Source organism: Garra rufa, chromosome 22, assembly GCF_049309525.1.
Source record: "Garra rufa chromosome 22, GarRuf1.0, whole genome shotgun sequence".
NCBI lineage: Eukaryota > Metazoa > Chordata > Actinopteri > Cypriniformes > Cyprinidae > Garra > Garra rufa.
This window is the reverse complement of record NC_133382.1, coordinates 29,416,593-29,432,973: the sequence shown is the minus strand read 5'-3', so window position 1 is coordinate 29,432,973 and position 16,381 is coordinate 29,416,593. Positions and strand designations below refer to the sequence as shown.

Below are 16,381 nucleotides of genomic sequence, written 5' to 3'. Positions count from 1 at the left end.
ATCTGAACAATCTTGGATTTGGGATTTGGGAAATTTTGCATTACATCACTTGCTCACCAATGCATCCTCTGGAGTGAAAAAGTCCATTATTAAGGCATTTTAACTTTAAACTAACCCATAATAATTAAAATCCATTATAACAAGTCTATAGTCCACAATAATACTTCATCCAGTGAAAAAGCCCATCCTGTTATCCAAGATATGTGTTTAAAACTATACTGAACCGTTTTGACTTGTAAATAGAGCTTGATCTGTGAATAGTTCTTTCCTGATTAAGACAAGACAACTTTTTACTGAAGAAAGCAATATTATGGATAGAGGTCCAGCCAAAATATGTTTTGAATTTAAAAATCTATTAAAGGGGTCATCGGATGCAAAACTCACTTTTACATGTTGCTTGAACATTAATGTGTGTTGGCAGTTTGTGTACACAACCACCCTAAAATGATAAAAATCCACCCAGTGGTATTTTATTAATCTTTAAAAGTAATATCCCCTTTTTAAAATCAGGTCCTTCTCAGCTTCTTGGGCTGCTCCCACGATAGTTGCTTGTCATGAGTGCCTTACATTAGACCCGTTCTCACCAAGCTGGAACAGTCTGACTCCGATCGCCATTGTGTCGACTCAGGTGCAGGGGAAGCGAGAATGTCTCCAATTGAGCAATTCAGGTGTTCTGTTGTTGGATGTAACAATGAACATAGCAGTCGTCATTTACTCCCGACATCTGAGCCGCTGAAGACGTAGAGGATTAACGTTACTTTCGTTTTTGAAAGGAAAGCGTCAAACCCAATCTACATTAGTGTGATTTATTCGTGATGCAACTTCACCCACAGCAGAAGTGAGTATAAGGGGCTTTTATGCAACGCTAAACACGGCTAAACGCGGCTAAAGTAAACATAGAGGGGGCGGGGTGAGCAGAACTCATTTGCATTTAAAGGAACATGCAACAGATTAGCTCGCTCTAAAAAGGGCTGATTTTGACCAGGTAAAAGTGTTTTTTACACTACCATTGAAAATTTTTAACCAAAGTATGTTATAGATTTCTCATCAAGACCCTTAAGAATCATATCAACATGTGGAAAATGGGCATCCGGTGACCCCTTTAAAATAGATTTAATACAAACACACAGCTTTTCGCTTCACAGAACATTAATTGATGGACTGGAGTCCATGTGGATTACTTTTTAATTATTCCAATGCTTTTATTATCAGTTTGAACTGTCATTCTGATGGCACCCATTCACTGCAGTGGATCCAAGAAAACTCATCTACATCTTGGATGGCCTGAGGGTAAGTAAAATTTCATTCAGTTTTCATTTTCGAATGAACTATTCCTTAAAGATTGACCGAGTGCCAGAGAAAGGTGCTCGCTACAAAACAGCTATAATAGCTGCCAAATATGAGTGAGTATTTGCAACAGAAATCGTGAGTGCATTTTGGCCACATGCTCTAGTCTGTGATCTGTGCCGGCGTTGCCGTGTGTCCTTGCTGTACAGAGCCATTCAGAGAAATAAGAGACAGTCACTGTCCTTTTATGGTGGCTATTTTATAATAAAGTCATATGGTTGGACATTGTGATCCTTTCAAATTGGCCCATCTGGAGTGTCTCAGTGCCAGCCAGAGGTCATACTATTACATTTAGCCACTGGTTTTACTACATTTGATATTGCACTTCATCTGTCTGCGAGGGGTGAAAGATGTGATTCCTTCCTGAGAAATCTTTTCATTATCATGGCTTTTTTTCCCCTCGGTTTAAATAAATGCATGAATATCCCGGCAGAGCTTCGGTTTTTAATAGGAATTCTACTTTCTACTCCTTTTAGAGCTGAAAATACCTTTACATAGAGCAGTATGCACCTCACATGTATGTTGAAATTACATTATTCATACATACATTATTCTCTTCAAAGGATATACTGTATCACAACAAAACAAAACAAAAATACATTACTGTGATATGTTATGTATATACATTACTGCTCAAAAGTTCAGCAAATCAGCATATTAGAATGATTTCTGAAAGGTCATGTGACACTGAAGACTGGAGTACTGGCTGCTGAAAACTTTTAAAGCATTAAAAGTTATTTACTTTATTTTTGATGCGGCCTTGATGTAATCTTACTGACCCAAAATGCTTGAAGGCTAGTGTAAATATGTATGCAAAATGTTGTTTAAAATGTATTTAGAATAAATAAATAGTGTTTTTGGCACAAACTCACACACACAAAATTGGTTTAGGTGAAGGATCATCACCTGAAAAGCTTTTAAAATCATCAGGGATCATTTGAAATGATTTCGGATGTTGTACCACTTGTTCACAATTCATTATTTCTGCCCTCATGTAACTAAATACCATAACCCATGTCCAGAAAACTTCTTTTAAAAAAAGAGTTACGGAATGTCCCGATGACTTTTATAACGGCCTTTGAGATGAAAAAGCGGAATTCCCTTTTCATGAGCCATATTATGCACAAGCCTTGATCTTGAATTTGGTGTACCACACCTTTGCCTCACGCAAACACTGAAGCTGAGCACCTACAAACCCATAAGTAGTTACATATTTAAAGCGACCTCTGTTTCAAGGTTACAGCTTGGAAGGTAGAGAAAAAAAAGGGAAAAGAAAAAGCAATTTCACATTTAATATTTGGTCTGTTGTGCTTATGAGTTTGAAAATGTGTGTGTGTGTGTGTGATGTCTATAGAAACATGCAACATCCCCTTTCGGAGACAGGAGCCCTCAGGGTCCTCAGACTGAGCGCACACATTGAGTTAAAAGACTTGAAGGTGGGGGGATTTCAAAGCCTCCCCTGCAGACATGCTCCAGCTTTGTGCATTTTAATGGTGAGATATTCAAATCTCCTAGTCTGCCATCCCTCACCCTCATTTCTCCAGCAGTCCATGCAGGGCGCTTCTGTCTGCGGCTAATGGGATGCCGTGTACGCAAGGAGAGGGCTTATTTGGGGAGGTCTCTGCCTCCTTGAGGTTAAAGGACCTTGAAATTTGCTTTCTTTTCATTCTTTTTTTCTTAACTGAATGAACTTGGATAATTAAATGGAATAAAATACATTAAAATAACGTAATAATGGTAAGAGGAAAATTGGAGAGGTTCACTAGTCATTCCCCACAGCTGTGCAGGCTATTAACAGCAGTATCAAGGCGTTCTTGCGTGAAACCTTGAAGCTGCTTGCAATAAGAGTTAACAACACGCCCACTGTAAGTCCCCTGCAATGTCTTTGGTAAACAAAGAAATTAAAAATATGCACATAAACCCCAGCATTATTAGATGATATTTCCTCACTGCCACTTGGTATATGAGCACAACCACAGCAGACTCTGTGATTTGTTTGCCTAATATTGGAATTCACAGAAGTGTTAACTAAGTAAAAGTGCACTTGGGTGTTCATTTGTTCGGGGTGTCCAGGCGTCTCTAGTGATTTGAGGCCTTGAAGGCTTTATGGCTGTTTGTTAAAAACACCCATGCAATCAAAATTAAAGTTTTGCTGCTTTTATTCTGCATCTATTAGCTTTAGCAATGAAAATTCTGTTGTCATTCACTTACTGTCATGCCTACGGAAGCTCGTTTCACCACTAAATAAAAAATAAAAAAGGTTATTGCGACTTTTTTCTCAGAATTGCAAGATATTGTGCAGTCAGTATTGTGTGATAAAAACGTACAATTGCGAGACATAAAGCCAGAATTCTGAGATAAAAAAGACGCAATTACATGTTATAAGTCAGAACTGCGACTTCATATATCGCAATTCTGAGAAATAAAGTTGCAATTGCGTGATATAAATTCGTAATTGCGAGAAAAAAAGACTATTTCTCGCAAATGTTAGATTATATCTCGCAATTCTGGCTTTATAACTCACAATTGTGAGTCTATATCTCACAATTCTGAGAAAAAAAGTCCGAATTGAGCTTTTACGATGCAATGCTTTGAAAAAAGTCAGAATTGCGAGACAAAAAGTCAGAATTTTGAGATAAAAAAAGACACAAGTGCATGGTTTAAGTCAGAACTGCAACTTTATATATTGCAATTCTGGGAAATAAAGTTGCAATTGCGTGATATAAATCCGTAAAAATCTAAATTGCGAGATGTAAACTCGCAATTGCGAGAAAAATATAATATTTCTCGCAAATGTTAGATTATATTTCGCAATTCTGACTTTATAACTCGCAATCGTGAGTTTATATCTCACAATTCTGAGAAAAAAAAGTCAGAATTGAGAGTTTACATGATGCAATTCTTTGAAAAAAGTCAGATTTGTGAGACAAAAAGTCAGAATTCTGAGATAAAAAAGATGCAATTACATGTTATAAGTCAGAAGTGAGACTTCATATATCGCAATTCTGAGAAATAAAGTTGCAGTTGCGTAATATAAATCTGTAATTGTGAGAAAAAAAGTCAGAATTGCGAGATGTAAACTCACAATTGTGAGAAAAAATACTATTTCTCGCAAATATTAGATTATATCTCGCAACTTTGAGAAAAAAGTCAGATTTGAGAGTTAATAAGAAGCAATTCTTTGAAAAAAGTCAAAATTGCGAGAAAAAAAGTCAGAATTGTGAGATTCTCAATCAGTCTCGCAATTACCTTTTTTATTTATTTTTTATTCTGTGGTGGAAACAGGCTTCCATACATGCTGCTGGGGAAAAGTTGTTTTATACATACATTGAAAGTCAATGAGGACCAAAACAACATTCAGAATATTTTCAGAATATCTTTTTTTGTGTTCCAAAGAATGAAAGGCAGGTTTGGAACCAGAAATGCCTATTCATGGGGACAAACCCAAAGTTGTGGGCCTCCTTCACAAGTGCTAAATGACAAATGAAAGGCCCCAGACCCTCCCTCTGGTATAATTAAGGGCCATTTGAAATGGGCTGGGGTATACATTGACCTTCTACTAAAGGGAGAAAAAAAAAAAAAAACAGGAGGTATAATCTAATAGTTGCAAATTGTTGATGCATATATTAAACATAATAGCATTGGCCCTTCGCCCTGCGCTGTTTCCCATGTGGAAATGCCCTGACTGGGCTCCAGATCAATGGATGGACAGAGTTCACATGGCATCTGTTTGATCAAAGTTTCCTCACCAAAGATCTGGCATCAGGTCGAGCCACTGCAGACCACGGCTTCGAAATCAAACCGAGCCATTGGGTTTCAGCGTCACGTTCCATGCTGAAGGACATCGCTGCAAATTCTTTTGCATTACCATGATAATAAAGAGAAAGGCTTCCACTCGCTACCATTAAGGCAAGCGACAAATATATCATCCCGCTCCCTGCGTTCTACAGAGCGGGCGTGATGGCCTGGCCCTAAATTGACCCTCACTTCTCCCATATCGGAACATGCATAAATACCTGGGGCAGCAGAAACGAGGAAAGCTATTAATCAACGGACACGGGGGCTCAGATCTGGAACGGCTTTAAATCCAATAGGAGATTCCTCTCAGATGTTTAAAGCCCAACGGTTTAATATCCCCGCCATCCCCAAGTGGGTAATTGTTTCGCCGCCGCAGACAGAGAAACTGTCGATCAAGTCTCGCTTGACCTTGTTTCTGTGTCTGTACTGACCTCCGGAAATGTAAAGCAAAGATCATATCACATAAAAAGCAATACTCCCACAAACGGGCCCCAAGCTGCAAATTGATTCTGCTGCCATGGAATTCACTCCCATCTCAGGGAAGCAGAGGAAGGGGGGCATTAGGAAGGGGTCTCTTCCGCCGCATTCATCCTTTTGTTGCAGATATCTGTCCTGCGCGTCAGCTCACAGATTTTTATCGTTATGAAAAGGCGCTCTGCATATGCTGGCAGAGCTCACGCCGGTGACAGATAGCAGAGGGACAAGTAAGCCGGTGACTTAACACATTCCCTCTGTCGTGGCGGCGATAGCCGGTTCAATTGTCTGCGGTAATGGGCCAAAGGGAGCGAGAGTTGCCGTTGCAACACTGCCCGAAGTGAGGCCGCCGAGATCGTCTCGGGAGACCACCACCGCCCCCTTTATCCCGGCAGACGAGATGGTTATCCCCTCGCACTGTCCGAAAGCCACCGCCGTCTATTAAATCCCCTAAATTGAATTTAAAAGAGTCTCAGATTACGTTAGAAAGTCTGCAGATGTCCTTGCAATGGACCGGGGACCAGTGACCCATCGCCTAATTAAAATTCAAGCTGAAAAAGAGTGTACTTTGATCAAATCAAACTTTAATTAGCTCAGATAACCCCAAGCTACCTCCAAAACATTACCAACTGGAGGAATCGAGGACATTCTTCTGGAAAATTCATCATCCATGGGAGAAGCAGATTTCGGCACAATTAGCATCGTTTTTTGTGGAACAGGTATCAATAAGCGCCATTTTAAACGCGAATCAGCATAAGGTGACTAACCTTTGGTACATTATCATTGTCCTCCCCTTTTGCGCAGACCGGTGTCAAAGGTCCTGCTAGCCAGAGGTACCTGCAAAATCAAATTCCCCCAACCTTTTGGATCACTCGAGTCGGTGCTAAATAATTGATGTGGCCATTGAGACTGGTGGCGGTGGCAGTGATTTGATTTCGGAGCCAGTCTGAATGGGTTCAAGATCCTTACAGACACCCCGCGGAGGGCCAGTGAGAAATGTCAATCGCACCTCATCTACGGACGGGGGCTTCTCTGCTACACAGAGAGAGCGGCAATCTCCAGGCAATCTGCAGCAAGTTCACCATCCACATTTAATGAGACGCACACACACACACACACACACACACACACACACACACACATAGAACAAAGAGGCGCTCAGTTGTAGCTCTGACAAGTGTCAACTTCACTGCAACTGTGGCATGTAAGAGGATTTCCTTGATAATATGAAGGAAAACAGAGTAAATGACAAAACTTGGATATTATCGTCTAATTGACTGCCATGTTTGCGTTACGTATTTGCATGTTTGTGCCAAATTGTTTGTAGCCATAACAACACAGAAATCCCGTCTAGCCAAAACAAGAACTATGGCTTTTGTCAGTTCATTGCTTTTAAAAGTTTAACGTAAAAACCACGTCCAGGTTAAATGTTTTTCATCTGCTGTAGAGCAAAAGGCCCAATATATTTTTTCTCCCACCACATATGTTCAGAGTGTCACACAAATTTATAACTCTAATGAAATGGAACAGACATGTTGTCTTGCAGATTTATTTCATGTTACTTTATGAAACTTCCATATGTTCCGCTGTGCATCTGACAAGCTAGAATTGTCACGATCGCACGGTTCATTTCTCGGCCGACGTGATGAGTAACGCCACCCTTGTAATTCTTTTCAGGTATTCAGTCAAATTCCGCACCAGCAGACGAGCCGTTCGCAAACACCTGGGATTTGGGCGCTCTGACTGGCGGAGGCTAACTTAATCATCTATAATTGGTGGAGTGGTTCTCATTTATAGTGACTGACAGCATCGATCTGTCTCAAAGGTAAGCCATCAGGCCTAATAAATAAAGGAAAAGAAACAAGTAGTCACATTCCAAATGAGCAGAAAAACGGCAACACGACACAATGTAAAAACGAGACCCACATCATATCTTATTGAGGAGCGAGTCTAATCCCCAGAAAGAGAGAGGCTAGATATCGATGTGCATGATATTAAATTTAAAAATCTTGGGACCTTAAATAATTTAAGCGTGAAAGATCACAGAGTATTTGATCTAGTCTCTGTATCAAAACTACATTACACAGGGCAAAAACTGTGACAGAGCCTCAAAAAGAGAACTTTACACTGTCTCGCAGCAGAAATGTCACAACATGAGGCTTCGCGAGGAGCTCGAGGGGTGGTACTGGTGCATGCATTCGCTCTCTAAAGATTTCATGTGCTCGCACATATGGCACAATACACAAAGATAGGATATTATGAGTAGCCGTAAGAGAAAAGCATTTGTTATTATCACATTGTGCAGGAAAATCTGCGGCCTGGCAGTACACAAAAAATACATTTCATCAGTAGCCCGAGGCTGTTTATTTGTTGCCTGAGGTATCGATACGAAGGTAACAGAGCTTACTTCAAAGCTAAACTAAAAAAAAATGCATACATGCTGAGCTATATTATTCATGTGGGTGACTTGGGTTCAAATTTGACATTTTCTTACATTTCCTGTCTTCTTTATAGCATACTGTAAATACAGAGTAGGCCAATGGCATGTATAATTTTTTTCTGTCAAGATGAAAAAATACTAACTCTACTATAAAAGATAAAAGGCGTCAAAATGGCACAACGCAACCAACTGTACATCTGGTTCATTTGACAATAATAAAAAAATTCAACCTCCGAGCCAAAAGCAGATATTCGATTTGAAACAGCCCATGATACTCAGCTAGGCTTCAGTGTGCTTTTTCCACACGAAAAGCGTGGATGCATTTTGTCTGATTCCACAGTGCTCAAAAAAGCTCTAGGCAAAATACATGACCAGAGTAGGTTACTAGTTTGTTTCACGATTAAACCTCTGCGATGCTATCACCGAGCCTTGGGGATCTTTTAGCCAAGGATCGCCTCCGGAAACAATGTTTTGTCTGTACAGATTAACCAGCGGAAGCCCTCTCGTCCAAATTCACCTTGAAAGCCCTGCGACTCTCGAGGAGAGGTCGAGGAGAATTCCACCTTTCCAGTCCTCTTGCTCGCTCCGTGTCATTGGGCCTGAGCTTTGGGCCAGAGTGTGTTCCTTCCCCTTCAATACACCACATCTCAATGGCCATCCAAGTCATGCGCGAGAGCCCGGCTCTGAGCAATGACTAACAAATTTGTTGAGGAGTAAGTAATGTTAGGTTTGCTGACATTGGCAAGCCTTGCCACACGCTCAGACTGCGGAGAATAGCATAAGATAAATTATAAGCCTCACACATATATCTTTGTTTTGCTTTCTTATTGTATGCATGGAATCAATAGCACTATTCGAAGCTTTTTTATGATACAAGACACTTTCCTTTCCTTTTTTTTAAGGAATAATAGCAGTCTGCTTGAGGTTAGATAGTCTTATCCTTACTCAGCACTTCCAGTCAAACTTTCTTTTATTAGGCGTTGTATCTTCTCCAGCAGCTCAATTTCTTTTTATTATACTGGATTAGTGTTCCTTTCTACACATAGTAATGCACAATTAACATTTACGTTAACCCTTTGAACCATTTTGTAAAGCTTCCTTCGCATCACAGTGTTGACACAGATAAACAAGTCCATGATTTTATACTGTTGCAAAGACAACTATATATATAAAAAAACCTGCGTAAAGGATCTCCCCTCGTTTCTTCATGCATTTACACTAATCAGACACGGTGTTTTCTTTGCTTTCAGCTTGTGTTAGTGAATTAAGACCGTCTGCTATTAATTCACCACCCTGTCTGTTTATCACCTGCAGGCCTTGTCTAAAAAGTGCTGTCCTAAATTGGCAGTTAGAAGATAAAGGTATTTTGTCATGGGGCAGGATTTGTAATTTCAAGGTATACTAAATTATAAAAAATATTAAGGTATGTGAAAATTTCGAAAAGAAAAAAAAATTAGCATGTGTATAAATGTGAACGCCTCAAGCTTTGCTCTGTAATAGAATCTTGGACTTTTCCTACATAAATTGAGGGATATAATTCAAATGAGCTGAAGCATTTTAAGGTCAAAGCAATATTAAATTCAGGCAGCACTGACATAAATTGTCTGAGAAGAAAAAAGAAACTATAAAGCACTTTCTACCTGCATGTACTCAAATGCAAAGCAGTATCACAGTTTACACTCACACAGACTAAAGGGAATGTATGTCAACTTCCATTCAATTAGATTGAGATTTAGCCTTTTTAAGCACAGCAGAACTTTTACAGCCGTAGTCCAAAGATGTGTCAATCTCACAGAACTCAACTCTCAAAACTCTGACAATCACACATGAATTCTGCTCTCTCCTATCTCCATTTTTCCTTTCTTTCCTCTCATGCATCACACAATTCGACTGTCCCCCTCCAAAACAGATAAGCGCAGAACGCGGAAAAAGCAAAGCGCGACCACGGAAATTCTCTACACGGTGCCGATCAGTAAAATTAGCATGACAATACTCACTGTGGGGAGAAGGGGGCAGTCGGAGCGTGGCAAGTGACTCTGTCCGATGAACCTGCACGGGTGGAAGAGCGGGAGAGAGAGAAAAAGAGAGAGAAAGAGAGAACAGTCAGCTGTGAAAGCACAGTTAAGAGAAAGGGAGGGGTGACGAAGAGCCGGCACATAGAGAAAAAAAAAACACACAAGAAAAGAAACTGAAACACAGAGGAGAACGAGGATGAAGCCGAACGGTAGGAGAGAAATGGGGAGGCAGCGAAGGGAGGGAACATGTGATGAGAATAAAGGACACGTGGGAAGATGCTGTACTTTTAAAAGTTCGACACACAAATGGGAGACTTTTCTTACTGTTATTCAGTCATGTGACACCACTGAGTGAACTAGATACCTTATTTAACCTTGCAGTTAGTGGATGATTGTTTACTGTAGCAACAGAACCAGGCAAATAATGAGCTTCATTGTGCTTTGCGTGGCAATACGACGTGTTTTTGCAGTTTTAATGATTTTTGGAAATGCATTAATGAAATTATTTATTCAGCAATTTAAATTCAAGCGTTATTTACTCGCCCTCATGCTGTTTGAAAGCCACAGGCTTTTTGTGGAACTCATGAAAATACTTTAATGAATCTCCACACAGATATTTTCTATACACCGGCCATGTATGTATGGGGTGTTAAATGCCCAATAAAGAACTATAAAATCCATCCATATGACTTCTGTGCTATATTACGTTTTCTTTGTGTGATACAGCTTGGGAGTCTGAAATTGAGGTGAATCGTGTTTCAATGAAAAAAAATAACAGGTAGGTAATGTAGGTTTGGAACAACCTAAGAGTGAGTAAATAACTGAATTTTCATGTTTGGGTAAAATATTCCCTTGATCGTTTTTACAGGCTAAAATATTTGCCTTGAATATTTGAGTATGTGTTTCGACAGCTCTATTAGATCGCTTTATCTCTGCACTGCCTTTGATAAAGAACTGATGATCAACATCGCAACACTGCACTGTAAACCAACTCTATCTTTTGGTCTCTCAGTTGTTGTCCAATCTCTTATTCTCTCTTTCTTTCCATACTTTTCTCTCGAGACGTTTTTTTTTTCTGCAGAGGCAGTGCCACCACAAAAAGATTCAGATGAGCAATAAATTCTGATGAGCAATAGCCAACTATACAAAAATATGTGACCCTGGACTACAGAACTAATCATAAGGGTCAATATTTTTGAAATTGAGATTTATACAGCTTAATAAATAAGCTTTCCATTGATGTATGGTTTGTTATGACAGGACAATATTTGGCTGAGATACAACTACGTAGAAATCTAGAATCTGAGGGTGCAAAAACTTTCAATATTGAGAAAATTGCCTTTAAAGTTGTCCAAATTAAATTCTTAGCAATGCATATTACTAATCAAAAATTAAGCTTTGATATATTTACGGTAGGAAATCATGGAACATTATCTTTACTTAAAGGAGTAGTTCACTTCCAGAAGAAAAATTTACAGATGTACCCATTGTCATCCAAGATCCATGTATTTCTTTTCTCAGTCGTAAAGAAATTATGTTTTATGAGTAAAATATTTTAGGAATTATCTTCATATAGTGGACTTCTATGGTGCCTGCGAGTTTGAACTTACAAAATGCAATTTCAATGCCGCTTCAAAGAGCTCTAAACGATTTCAGAGAAGAAAAAAAGCAAAACCATTAGTCATTTTCTTAAAAAAAAAATGAAAATGTATATACTTTTTAACCTCAAATGCTCGTCTTGTCTAGCTCTGCGTGTACTCCGTGTGCATTCCATTTCAAGACAGGGTATGTCGAAAATCTCATTTTCTCCTCCAACTTCAAAATTGTCCTACATTGCTGTTTTACCTTTTTTTTTTTTTTTGTAAAGGACGGTTGACCTTCTTTGCACATTCACTTTATAAACACTGGGATGGTACTTCTGCAGTGATGTAGGATGATTTTGAAGTTGGAAGAGAAAATGAGATGGGAGTTTTTTGACATACCCTAACTGTATTGAACCAGAATACACAGAGTACATGCAGAGCTAGACAAGACGAGCATTTGAGGTTAAAAAGTATATAAATATTTTTTTTTTTTTTTTTAATGACCGATCATTTCTCTAGATATGATCCTTATTCCTCGGCTGGAATCATTTAGAGCCCTTTGAAGCTGCATTGAAACTGCTTTTTGGACATTCAAACTCGCGGCCACCATAGAAGTCCACTATATGGTGATAATTCCTGAAATGTTTTCCTCAAAAAAACATATTTTCTTTACAACTGAAGAAAGAAAGACAAACATCTTGGATGACAACGGGGTAAGTACTGTACATTATCTGTACATTTTTGTTCTGGAAGTGAACTACTTCTTTAATATCCTAATGGTTTTGGGCATAAAATAAAAGTTGAATATAAGAAACCTAAACTCTGTCTACATTAATTCAGTAATTGTAATAGAAATGTGATCTGGATTTTCCCATTCAGATTTTGAATCAGATTTAGTTTGCTCAAGCGAATTCGCTAAAAAACCTGCATCACACAGAGTGAATTCTGTGTGAGATGTGCTTTAAACATCACTACGCTGTTGATAATGGACCTTTTTGCTTATGAAATTTCAACATTTTTTTTTTTACATAGAGGATACCAGTGAATAAAGTTTCATGTGGAGGCAGTGTCTTTCCCAGTGTCTCCTTTGAAAAACAGTGAAAAACTTAAAGGTTGTATCAGCGATTTCTAGCCTAAAACATAAAGTGTCAATTTCAGCTGACCTTTCTTCACGATCCACGAAAAAACAATCGGCACTACCAACCTTTCCACAGATACAGTAAACAAACAGTGTTCCAACCAATCAGCGTCAGGGGTTTGGTGTTGTGGACTTTCCTACTGGTGCAGGGATGTGAGGGAGGCGGAGCGAAAGTCCACAACACCAAACCCCTGACGCTGATTGGTTGGAACACTGTTTGTTTATCTGTGGAAAGGTTGGTAGTGCCGATTGTTTTTTTGGCATATCTCGGACCCTAGGCTGACCAGAGAGACGCGGCTTTTTCACAGACAATTTATGGGGCAGGCAGCGAGCGGATCGTGATGAAAGGTCAGCTGAATTTGACACTTTATGTTTCAGGCTAGAAATCGCTGATACAACCTTTAAGAAACAGTTACATGAGAGAAGTCAGTGCCTCCATGTCACTGTTACTGGCTGATAATGCTGACAAAATCTATTACATTTGTTTACTTTTGTCCACAGATCAACACCAATGGAATAAACTGGCTAAATGACTAAATACAAAGTTAAAAACTCACCCACTCACATCACCACTTTCAGTCACAAACAGATCAAAATGAACTTACAATAATAACCTGAGTATGAGTAAGCTGATTTGAGCTGATGAAAAATGTTAACAGAGCATTTGATGACAAATGTTTTGAAAGGAAAGTGCAGATAATAAGTCCAACAGTTACTGTACAACAAATATGATTTTGGCTGTTCAATATAGTTGTTTTTGAAGCAAAAAAACATAATGGTATATTCCTTGAAACATTATAACATTTGTTGCATATTGCTAAATTCCAATCCAATTGCTCTAAACCATAAAATCTGAGTAAAGATCAAATGAAACTGGAACATGAATTTACAATGGACTAAAAAACCCAAAAGCAGAGAGGGACTTTTAGAAGTCCACAATGCAACACTGTTCTATCTGTTTCTCAGATGTGTGTCTCTCTCTCTTTCTCTCCTCGAGTGACAAAAGCAAGACCCCATTCCTAATCTGACCCCAAAACAGCAACGAAATCCCCCCGGCCTTATCATCCTCTGCCTGGGCTCTGTTCTCGCTCTTCTTTCATATCCCCTGCCTCTCTTTCTTTCTTTCTTTCATTCTCTCTCTCTCTCTCCGTCACTCTCCATTGCATCCTCTCTCCCCAGTATAACCTCTTCCTCTGTCTCCTTCTCTCTGTAAACGGCTTTCAGCCGAGCAGAGATTACCTAGACCATGCTCTTCAGAGCAGCTTCAAAAAGGGTGCTCTGGGCTGCCAGCCTGGATAACACCCCCCTCCCTCCTCCTCCTTCCGCCCGGGTGGAGAGGGGGGAAAGTCACAGAGAGAGTGGTTTGGAAAATGTTTGCAGAAGAAAAAAAAATAAAAAATTCAGCGGATGGTGAGGATGTCACACACTGGCTACGTTGACACAGTGTTTGGGACTGCAAGCTTATTTACTAACAGGTGTGACTTCTGAATTGTCCTGTTCACACAATAGCTATAAAAGCAGCTTGAATCATGTCTGTGGTAATTGAGAATAAGTAACACTTAATTAAGCAAATGTTTAAAATAACATAAAAGTCCAAAATTTGACTACATTTATTTTCAGCATCCACATTTTCTCAGCATTGTATCCTCACACCGCTTGAGAGGGACTCCTAAGTGTTGCTATTTAAAGCATGCTGAACTTTGCCAGCTTGCCAGTCTCAGTTAGTTTTGATATGCACATGCTGAGGTGATGATTTGCTATTAGAAACAATCCCAAAACACATTTATTCTCCTCTGACCCGCATTACAGTTTGACACCTCAGTGCATTAACATGATGCATGCTTGATTTATTTGCTATGAGATGCATCGTATGAGATTCATTGAGAAAGTGTAAACTGTGAAATTGCTGTAATAACTGCACCTATGCAATTGTGTGGAAAAACTACTTGCTGGTGTTTTCCTGCCATGATGAAAGTTTACAGTTCAACTTAATTGTTAGTTAATATAATCAAATGAATTATACTGTATGCCATGCCATTTACTATTGCTAATAATAAAATAGAAAATTCTGTTATCACTTACTCACCTTCAAGGTACTCCAAACCTGTATGAGTTTCTTTCTTCTGTTGAACACAAAAGAAGTTCACGAGCTCACACTTACATATAATAAACTGGGAATGGGTTATGCGTATTTGGCGAGCTGTCCGATGGAAGGGCTCCGAGCTCAGAATTACTGATTGCGCTCCTCATGTTCATCGTTAATTATCTGAACGTGCTCCTCCCGAACTTTGTTAATAAAACATCATATATTTTGAAAAATATTGGTTGTTGCAGTTGTTGGTAGTCATTGACCTTTTTTTTCCTACTATGGAAATCAATGGTTACCAGTTATTTTGTGTTCAACATAAGAAAATAAAATTCATTTCACAAGATTAGTAAATAATGCCAATATTTCCATTTTTTGGGTGAACTATTCTTTTAATATTAAATACAGTGTGTATTTTCTATAGTATGTTCTTTTAAACACGTACACCATGATTTTTTTTTACAACATAAAACTGTATATATATATATACCCTAGTAAAAAAGTAATATATTTAAAATACATTAATTTCATACTAAGTATAGTTCAAATGTATTAACATATTTGCTGGCATATTACTCAAGACTTACTCGTATAAAGATTATAATTAAACTTTATTTGGAGTACTACTTGTGCACAATGCTTAACACATTTCTTAATATTAAGCCTAAAATGTGTTTTAACGTCACTATTGATGAGGATTGTATGATCTTTAAATAATATTGGTCTTTAAATGCAATACATTTAAAGTAAACCTAAAGTATACCTGCAATAGTTCACTTTAGCACAATCGAAAATACACTACCAGTCAAAAGTTTTTGAACAGTAAGATTTTTCCAGTTTTTAAAAAAGGCTCTTTTGCACACCAAGCCTGCATTTATTTGATCCAAAGTACAGCAAAAACAGTAAAAAAAAAATTAAATTATTGTACTATTTCAAAATAACTGTTTCCTATTTGAATATATTTTAAAATGTAATTTATTCCTGTGATTTTAAAGCTGAATTTTGAGCATCGTTAGCATTTTTTTTTTTCAGGTTTCTTTGATGAACAGAAAGTTCAGAAGAAAAGTGTTCATCTAAAATAGAAATCTTATGTAACATTATACATGTCTTTATCACTTTAGCACTTTTTATCAATTTAAAGCATCCTTGCTAAATAAACGTATTAATTTCTATAATTTCTTTCCCCCCCAAAAATACACTGACTCCAAGTTTTTAAATAATATACTGTATAATGTTACGAAAGCTTTTTATTTCAGATAAATGCTGATCTTTGAATCTTTCTATTGTGAAACCTGAAACAAAAAGTACTCAAATGTTTTAAATATTGATAATAATAATAACAAAAATGTTTCTTGAACAGCAAATCAGCATATTAGAATAATTTCTGATATATTATGTAAGCCTGCGGGCCTACGGTACAAATGCATGATTTTTTTTATTAAAATATCATTAATTCCACTAAATGAACACATGAAAAACTGACATCTCCTGTAATACAGT

General features: G+C 38.2%; 1 protein-coding gene across 2 annotated transcripts in view; it reads right to left on the bottom strand.

Annotated features, from left to right (window-relative positions):
• The window catches only part of rbfox3a (RNA binding fox-1 homolog 3a), a 533,508-nt gene that overhangs the window by 355,644 nt on the left and 161,483 nt on the right, over positions 1 to 16,381 (bottom strand). For both annotated transcript variants that reach the window (XM_073827724.1, XM_073827726.1), the window contains exon 3: positions 10,057 to 10,108. The gene's annotated coding sequence lies outside the window, so the exon portion shown is untranslated. The remainder of the gene's footprint in view (positions 1 to 10,056; positions 10,109 to 16,381) is intronic.